Here is a 10,123-nt window from a genome sequence, read left to right as displayed (position 1 = left end):
TTTTTTTTTTTTTTTTTTTCCAAATAACAATCAAGTAGCACTGAAAACACCCCCCCATTTTCATAATCCCCCACGAGAAGAAGCCATTCTCAAGGAGCAGGTCCCAAACTGCCCCCACATCGTGCCCAGGAGCTCCCACTGCCGTCTCCAGCTCTGCCACTGATCCCCCTAATCCCTAATCCCCGAGTTCAGGTTATCCCTGGGATGGATCAAACCCGAAGTGACCACTCCCAGCCTCCAGCAGCAAAGGACCCTTTGGAGCTGCATCATTCCTAAAACTCTGTACTCGTGATGGAATCGTGATGGAATCCTGGAATCGCTCAAGGATTAGAAGATCACGCTCCAATCTAATCCCAGGTCGGATTTAAACTCAGCCTGGAAGTAAAGTTCCCTTCCAATCCAAAGGATTCTGTGACCAGCCTGTGAAAAACAGGGAGACAGAGGGATCAGGATCAGGAGGGGACGCCTGACTTGCTCTTTATCCCCCTCAGTCCTGCAGGAAGCTCCACCATCCCCTCTGGGCGTGGGATTTTCCAGGCTGCCAGCCCTGACCCACCTGTCCCTCCAGGATGAAACCTTAGCTGGGCTGCTGGGACCTCTGGCTGGGCTGGTTTGGAGGACTCGGACATATCCCAGGACTCTGACATATCCCAGGAGAAGGTTCCTCCCGCTGGAGCCTCCCCGTGCCAGGTTCCCCGGGCGCTGTAAGCGGATCCCTGCAGCTCGTGGCTTGTTGTGCCTCCCAGCACAGTCTGTGCCGGCTCAAACGCGCCTCCAGGAATTTGGAGATGCTCCTTCCAGCAGGGAGGCCCCCCTGGGTGAGGGTGAGACGTGGGGCATCTTCTCTCCATGACGTCAACCCCCAGCCGGGCCAAACGACTCCGTACCCGAGTCCTAAAAACCACCCAGGCTGGAAAACACCTCCAAGACCATCAAATTTCCTACCCTAAAACCAGTCGCCCCACGAAAACCTTCATTTCTTTCCACCCAGGACTTTTCCAGGGATGCCCAGCGTTGTCCTGGTGGCGCAGGAATGGCGGGAATGATGCGGGCGGGGCGGGATAACTCTGCTTTTCCAGCGAAATCTCCCGCTGCGGGACCGCTGGTAACCCCTGGGGGAAGCCCGTGGGTGGGGGCTGAGCTCAGTGTCTTCCCAGTGGGAGGTGGGGACGCATCGGGTGACAAACCCTGGGTGCCAGCCAGGGTGTCTTCTAACAGTACCCGGGACCCAGGAGGCCGAGCAGCCCCCGGGGCAGGTGCCCTGAGGGAGGGGAGGGGAGGGAAGGGAGGCCTGGGGGGGACAAAGAGGGGGATATTTGAGATCCCGTGCCCAGCCCCTGCCACCCCTGGGGTGGAGGGTGGCCCCCGGGGGGATTGCCAGGCTGGGATGGATGTGCCAAGCGGGTCAGAAGGGATGGACATCTCCCTTCCCCAGTGCTGGGAAATGACCCAGAGGGTTTTGTCTGGCTCAGATGCACATCCAGGAGGGCTCTGGAGGGTGTCTTGGAGCAGTTTTCCCCCCTCAGGGCAGCCACATGTTGGATTTAGGAGCCCAAGTTTCCCTGCAAACTCTCTCGTTGCTGGACCCCACAAATGCTGCCTTGTCTGGGGTCCTGTCCCGCTCTTTAGGACAATCCCTCTTTAGAACCAGAAAAAACGAGCAGAAATCTCCTTCTTTCACTTTTTCCTTTTCTCCACCATCTCGGACTTGTCTGTGTTCAACAGGGTCCGCCTCAGACGCTGATGTTTCCCTCCAAAGACCTTTTCTTGTCGCTCAGAAGGGTTTTATCCTCATCCCATGCTTTCCTCCCTTGCAATTCCACATCTGTGTTCCAGAAGAGGTCCCTCCTCCATGAAATAAGTTTAAAGTTTTTGTAGAATCATAGAATAATTTGGGTTGGAAGGGACATTTAAAGGTGGATTGGTTTAACCTTAAAGATCATCTTGTTCCAACAAGGGACACCTTCTGCTATCCCAGGTTGCTCCAAGCCCCCTCCAACCTGGCCTTGGACACTTCCAGGGATGGGGCAGCCACAGTTTCTCTGGAAAACCTCTTCCAGGGCCTCCCCACCCTCACAGGGAAGAATTTCTTCCCAACATCCCATCTAAACCTCCTCTGTGTCAGTTTGAAGCCATTCCCCCTCGTCCTGTCACTCCAGAGCCTTGTAAATAATTTCTCTCCCTCTTTCTTGTTGGCTCCTTTCAGGTCCTGGAAGGCCACAATTAGGTCGCCCCAAAACCTTCTCTTTTCCATGTTTTGGGGGCACCCAGATCCTACCACTCAAGGGTTTCATCAGGGCTAAACTGAGCCCCAAATGACTCACTCCTGGCTCCTTTTAGAGTCACAGGAGATGAGTTTCCCCATCGCCCCCCAACCTCAGACCCGAATCTATCGCTCCGAGGCAACATTTAATTACAGCTGCGACCAGCAAAGCCTTTGCCCTCTGAAATAATGCCTTTTGCATCAGCTGTCCCCTCTCCAACCCTTTTTGTGCCCTCCCTCACCCCCCACCCCCCCCAAGCAGCATCTCTATCTGGGAAAATCCGAAATCCAGGTCCCCCTAAAGGGAGCGTAATCGCCGGGGTCGTTTTCGACTCTGCAGATGCTAAATCGCGCTCTGCTGACTGCTGGAAAACCTCTCCCTCCCCCCCTCCTCTCTCCCGAGCCAGGCAGAAGTTTTTGCAAACCGCAGCAAATCCCCTGATAACCCTCCTGTGCTGGAAGCGAAGCCCTCCCCAGCTCGGCGCACCGATAAGTTCAGCTCCGGTGATATCCCTCTGTTTTTTCCCTCTTTTCTCAGGAGCTCCAGGCGAGCGCCAGACTTCTGAGCCAGGCTCTTTCTTCGGGTCCTAATTCAGGGCAGCCTGCAAAAGGATTAGTTTCTGTTTGAAGGGGTGGGTTTTTTTCATGCTCCAGGATGGTATCCAGGCAAGAGAAGGCGGCTGAGGGAGAGAAGAGTCTCCCGGAGTCTCCCTTCCCGTTCCCTTTTCCCGGCAAACCGGCGTCGCCCCGTGATGGTGAGACCCAAGGCCTCTTCCCTCTCCTTGTCCCTCTCTGAGGGCTGTCTTGGAGCAGAGGACACACTTGGGGACTCAACACCTCACCCACAGGTACAGCCGAGCCTTCCAGGTCCCTTCATCCCCTCTCATCCTTCATTTTCCCCAGGATAAGAAATATCCAACCCCACTGTTGCTTTTCTACTTCCAGCCCCCCAAAAACTGCTCTCTGACCCTGGAGCCGAGGGCCTGGAACAGTCCATTTTGGAACTGCCACCTTAAATCCCTTGGGAATGGCTTCTTAGGAACAGCCCCATCCACGCCGCCCTCCAGCAACGGTGTGGGAGATTAATTCCCAGTCCCAGCTCCCTGAGAATCTTCCATGTTTTGCAAGCCAAGCTGTTCGCTTTTCCCAGCAGTTCTTCCTAAAGAACAGAGAGAAATCCCTGTTTTTGGGCACAACAATCTCCATCAACAGGTTTAAATCCAGGAGCAAGTCCATAAGTTGGTCCATGCCTTATTGGCCTGGTTGGTGGCTTCTGGTGCAGGTTCCTGGCCCGAAGCCTTTCATCAGGACCTTCCACTAATTTAGGATATGGGATTGCAATTCCAAGGGCAGCTTTCCAGCCTGTGGGCCACGAGGAAGCCCAATTCCATATCCTTCCAGAGGTGTCTCCACCTGGGCTCTGTGCACGGGAAAGGGAGGCAGAAGGGTTTGATGGCCACCAGGATCATCATCCTGGGGCTGAGCTTGGAGGAGCAGGAGGGAGACAGCACCACCTACAACATTCCAATGGACTCCACAGGGGAATCCTGGTCTGTGCTTCCTTGCTGTTTTCTCCCAGCTCCCTCTGCTCCTCCCACCCAATGGATTCAAGCATTCCTGATCCCAAGGAGTCCTCCCAAGAAGGGACACTTGGGATGGGCTGTCCAGCTGCTTTTCTGGTCTTACCACTTATAGATTTAGGGTTGGACTCGATGACCTTCGAGGTCTTTTCCATCCTAAATGATTCCATGATTTCCAGGGTGATTCCTGCTCCACCTCCCTAGTTCTGCTCAGGTCTGCAGTGATTTAGTGGGAAGGAACTGTTACAATCCAGAGTCTTCTCCAGCCACATCCTTGATCCTTCCACATTCACATCCTGAATTAATATGTTAGAAACAGGGAATATCCTGAGCTGGAAGGATCCCCAAGGATCCTCGAGTCCAACTCCTGGCCCTGCACAACCTTATCCACCTCCACTATCCAGCTCCCTTCCTGCTGGAAGTTCACCTAAACTGCCTAAAACCCGCTGCCTTTGCCCACAACTGCCTTGAAACCCTCAGCCCAAATCCCTGTGATCCTTCAACAACCACGTGGTTCCGTCAACGGAGAGTTTTCCCACCTCCATCCCACCCCAGTGGAAAGAGCCCCGTGGATTTTACCCGCTCACCTCCGAACAAATCTCCCAGCACCCCGTTTCCTCTCCTCGTGGAATTCCCTCCGCAGCTTTTCCCGGCTCTTCCTGCTCTCCAGCTCAGCCGGTGAAGCGAGGGCAGCCTTGGGGTCGAGCGTAATCATTTTTCCGGAGCTGGGGATCAATATGTGTTGGGAGAGAAATGCCGTGTGCCAGAGCCCCCCTCGGAGCCTGGGTAGCTCCTGGGAAGCCAAAGCAACACGACACCAAAGAGCACTTTAACTGTATTGGTGCTGCAGGCTTGGAAGAGCTTTGGGAGTGGTGCAGGATTGTCCCTGGCCTCTTTGGGAATAGGGAAAACATCCCTACCCCTGCCTAACCCTTCCTCCTTCCCATCTTTCCCTCAGAGGAAGGGACATCCCTGATCCCGGGAATCAGTGGCTTCATCCCAACTGAGGGTGAACCGAGGGAATCAATCAAGGGAAAAATCATATGGATACATGGATTTAACACCATTCTGCTCCAAAACCTCTCCATGGGATGTTGTTTGTTTTTTTTTTTATGGAATACAGCCTTCATTGACTGTTTTGGCAACAAAGAGCCACAGGAATTTCCATGGACAGACACCTCCATCCAAGAGCACTTTGGGACAAGGGGTTGGACGAGTGGCAACAGGAAAACTCTGGGAATACTCTAAGCTGGCTAAAAATCCTCCTGGGATTGGAACCAAAGTCAAGTTGGGGAATTGCTGCTCCGAAGAGGAAGAAGAGGGGATGTGGTGGAGGTGGCTGGGTGGGCACAGACGTTCTTTGATTCTCACACGATGCCTTCTGTGGTTGGTCTGTGGTTTATTCTGGGTGTGCGGCCTTTCCCTAAGCATTCCCAGAGCCTTTTGCCTCCCTCTCCCTTTCCTATCTCCGTTCCCTCTGGAGGTATTGGGATGGAGTCGTGCTCAGGAGCTCACTCAGGGGGATTTCAAAACGCTCCAAGGAATCTGCTCCGCACGGAGAGCGAGAGCTTCAATCCCTTCCCCCATCACATTCCTGGATGTGCTTCCAGCAAATCCTAAGGAAGAGCTCAGCCTTAGCCCTCCATAGCCTGGTCCAGCTTAACTGGGGAAATAAAAACTGATGCTTGGCCTGGTGAGATGCAGCATCTCAGACTTAGTGTAGGAGTGCAAGTCCTGCCTGTCCTGCCTGTCACCCATCCCTGCGTATCCTCCTCTATCCAATACTCTTTTCCTGGTTTTCCATGGTGGTGGCTTTGCGTTGCTGCAGTGGGAGTGGAGGGACAGGAGGAGCTGAGATCCTCCCATCTTTTAAGAGGGATTTTAGAGACATTTTAGGGCTTAAGAGACATTTTAACCTCTTTTTCTAGACGTGGGTTAGAATTAGGGTCTGCACGAGGGGCATTTTATGGTATCATCCTTTTGAGAGAGAAATTGTTCTCCATTCCAGGAGAGAACAGTTCCTGAGCTTTGTCTGCACCAATCCTGTTGTTTCCACAGTGGAAATCAGCATCAGGATGGGGATGGAATCCTGGAATCCTGGAACAGTTTGGTTGGAAGGGATTTTTAAAGTCCAACCCCCCTGCAATGAACAGAGAGATCTTCAACCAGAACAGGTTGCTCAGAGCCTCATCCAACCCTACACTGAATGTTTCCAGGGATGGGGCATCCATCACCTCTCTGGGAAACCTGTGCCAGTGTTTCAGCCCCCCTTCCAAAGCCTTGGGAAGGCTTTAGGCAGCCTGGATGTTCTAGGTCTGACTGAGAACTGAAGTGCACTGACAGGAGTCGGGGTGTGTGGGGAGCCCATCGATCCCGTCTCCATCCATTTCTGCTTCATTTATCCATATTCCCCCGTCCATACATTAAACCATCCTCTCAAATCCATCCTCTCAGTGCTGCACAGGAAGGTCTGACAGGCAGGGAGGGGAAAAGTGCCGGGTCATCACTTCTGTTATTGTTTCCAATGAATTTTATGGGTGTATATTTAGACACGAGCATTTGACCCGCTGCTTTTTTTTACTGCACAAAGGACCTTTAAATCCACAGGAAACATCACCAGGATCTTATCAAACAGCAAAAAATAACAAGGGACAGAGCAGCTCTTCAAGCCCAGAGTCCCACGCGCTCTGTCTCCTTCCAGTGCCACCAGGCAGCGACTTTGGAGGCACTTCCATGCAGGTTCCTTGTGGCAGAGGCCAAAATTCATCAGCATTCCTGGGAATGTGGCTCCTTGTCCTCTTTGACTCCATGAGACCCTTGGAGGACACCTGAACCACGTACCTGCTGTGACCAAGGGTGACAAGGCTGCATCTCCCAGGCTGTTGCAGCAGAGTTTGCTCCAGTGTCAGCCCTGAATTCAATTCCAGGGCATATTTTCCCAGTGAAATTCTCCCTCCCTACTTCTCCCTGTCCTGGGGTCGGGCAGGTAGAGCTGTGTCTGTTCCTCCACTTGTCTCCCTAAGGCCCCATCCCACCTCTGGGTCTCAATCCTTCTCCTGAGCACAGGGGGAAGTTTTCCCTCCTCATCCCTCATTTTCTCCCGGCTCTCCTGCCCTTCTCCTGAGCTTGGCTTTGCCCACGGAGCACGGGCATCAATCCAGCCTTGCAGGTGGGGCTGCTCTTCCTTCCTTTCCCAAAATTTCCTCGCCGTGCCTCAGCTTCCCTGCCGTGGGTGCTGGAATTGTTGCCTGTAGGAATTTGGTCCTTCCATGACCAAACAAGACCTTCCCTCTCCCTCCTCCTCCTTGCTGGTGCTCAGCTGTTGGACACCCGTGTCCTGGCCCCAAACCTGATGGGTTCTGATTGCCCTGAGGAGCCCCAGACCGTGCCCACACTACAAGGTACAAAACAGGCTCTGGAGTGGGAGATGTTGTCCCAGGGCATCCTGTCCCCACAGATGTCCCCTCACCCGGGGACCTGGTGTTGTTTGATGTCCCTGAGCCAGAGTGGCATCCGACAGCTCCCACCATCCAGCTGTGCTCCCTCACCATCCCCAGATGGGGCATCTACCAAGCTCTGGTGAGACATGGAGCTCCAGGGAGGGTCCAGTGGAGGCTACGAAGATGCTGAAGGGACTGGAGCATCTCTGGGACAAGGAGAGGACATCTCTAGGACAAGCTGAGGGAGCTGGGGCTGTTCAGCCTCGAGAGAAGACGCTGAGAGGAGACCTCATCCCTCTCTGTCAGTGCCTGCAGGGAGGGGGCAGAGGAAGGACCAGGCTGTGCTTGGGGGGGCCCAGCAATGGGACAAGAGGAATGGGCAGGAACAGATGCCCAGGAAGGTCCATCTGGACACGAGGAAGAATTTTAATGCGAGCTTGAGCACCCACTGGAACAGGTTGCCCAGAGAGGGGGTGGACTCTCCTCACTGGGGATATTCCAGACCCATCTGGACACCATCCTGTGCCCTGTGCTCTGGGATGGCCCTGCTGGAGCAGGGAGGTGGCACCAGATGACCCGCTGTGGTCCCTCCCAGCCTGACCCACTCTGGGATCCTGTGATCCCGTGATGCCCACGGATACAACCCTGGCTCCACACCCACCCCGGGAGGGCATCGCACCTTCTGACCTCGGCTAAAACCACGCCAGGAAGCCTCGGAGCAGCACAACTGCACAGAAAACATTCCCAAAAAGTCTTTAAACCACCAGGGCGCTGCTCTGTAGGATGTGTTTGGGACCCACCAGGCTCCCAGCCCCCAAATCACCAAGTGTTGCAGAGGGGGAAGATGCCCGAGGGTGGGATGTTGCTCCAACATCGTCAGGAACCAGCAGTGACCACGCCACGAATGGCTTTGGGGCTGGTGGAGGAGATCCTGACCGAGCTGGGCCAGGGGTATCCAACCCCACAGACCACCTGGAAGCAGCAGGAAGCTGGGCACGGCTTCTCCCCAACCCCCCTCCTCGGAGCCTGCAGTTAAATATTGCCGAGCGAGGGCCGGTTTGAAGGGATGAGTGACTTTTACGAGCAATCACCGAGGAACGCGGGGATGCCACTCTGCGCTCCAATATCCTGCCTGTGAGAGCATCTCCCCCCCCACCCCCCCGCCCCCGGGCTGCCTGGGAGGAAGGAGTCAGCCCCTGTAATGGACACTTATCCAATAATATGCCAATGGGGGGCAGTTTCTTGCTAACCTCCAGTGGTTAGTGCTTGGCGTGTGTCCTGAAACACAACCCTGACAGCCCTCATAAATATTTATCCCAGCTGCCGGAGCCGCCGAGGAGATGTTTGACCACTCGCCCTCCCCCTCCCTCCGAGCCTTCGGGGGAGTTTGCAAAGCGCTGGTTTCGGAGAGACCCCAAAGGGCAGCTCCTGACTCAGCTCCGATCTCTGAGACTGCCGGGGGAGTCTCCGGGCGGTGGGAAAACCCCCGGGAATGTGGCGGGATGTGGTCACTCGGCCGCATTTGAAGGCTAAGCGGGGTCGTAAAATCCCTGTCGCTCATTGTCAGCGCGGGGGTTGACACCGTGCCCACCCAGACCCCCTTGGCTGGAGGGCAAGGCCGGGGAGCTCGCAGAGGGCAGGGGCTGAGGGTGATGCCACCACGCTGGACAAGTGTCACCCTCCAGGGGTCACCTCTCTCTGCTGACACTCCGCGGGGCTATCGCTTGGATTTCTGCTGGTGGACAGACCCGTGTGTCCCCAGGGATCAGGAAGGGATTGACCCCCAGGGCTGCGAGGTCAGGGAGCAGGGGCGGGGTTCGGGCTCCAAAGACCCCATTTTTTCCCATGTTAGAGGTTTGGGGTTTTTTTGGCGGGGGGTGGGAACACGGGAACGCTCTTCGCCGTCCCTCAGGCTGAGGGACCCGAGGCAATCCTGCCACTCCCCTCTGCTGACATTCTGTGGGAATATCGCTTGGATTTCTGCCGGTGGACAGCCTCTCTTCCCCATGTTTTCCTCCCTGGAGTGCTCTGAGCCTCTCCCCACAAGGGACATACAACGGGGAGTCGCAGCAGATCCCAAGGGATCGACCCCCTTGCCCATTTCCCAAATCTGGACCCTCTCCCCTTCTTCTTTTGGGCACAAACAGGCTCATCTGGGCCGTGGGGGTGTGAGGGTTAACCCCCCCGTCCTCTCGGAGCAGCGAATTCCCTCTCACCCCTCTCAGTCCAGGTCTTCCAACCCCCTCTCGGGAGCAGCATCCAAGGAAAGCCTCCCTCCCTCCCCCCAGGGAGAAGCCGAGCCTGAAACCCCTCTCGCTTCCCACCAGCGGGAACAACGTCCCTCTGCACCGAGGCAATTAACTGCGCCTAATTAAAAGCCGGGCGCGTGCCATCCCTCAATGACACGGGGGTGGAGGTGGCGCGGGGGGGGGGGAGGGCAGGGCAGGGAAGGCTCTTTCCAGTCCTCCTCCACCTCCCACCCTCCCCTCCCGACTTCCCTGTGGGACTTTGCCGTGGAGCCGCTCCCCGGGAAGCTCGGGAAGGAGGGCAGGAGGAACGGAGGGGAGCGGGAGGAAGGAGGGAAAACAGATGGATGCTCGTGGTTTTGCGGTGTTGGTGCGTCCTGCACATCAGCTGGGTGGTGGTGGTGGTGGGGGGGTGTCTTTGTCCGATCCTCTCCTCCCGCCCCTCCCCTGCAATCCTTTAACAGCCACTCGGCTCCAGAAGCTCTTGATTGGCTTTAAGTGTAATTAAATCGTCAGCGCGATGAGCGGCAGCGTTCGGGGAGGTTTCATTGCCCGTCGGAGAGCGGGAGGGAGGGAGGGAGGGAGGGAGGGAGG

Source organism: Lepidothrix coronata, unplaced genomic scaffold (genome assembly GCF_001604755.1).
Source record: "Lepidothrix coronata isolate B3197 unplaced genomic scaffold, Lepidothrix_coronata-1.0 Scaffold302, whole genome shotgun sequence".
Lineage (NCBI taxonomy): Eukaryota > Metazoa > Chordata > Aves > Passeriformes > Pipridae > Lepidothrix > Lepidothrix coronata.
Note: the sequence above shows the minus strand (reverse complement) of the source record.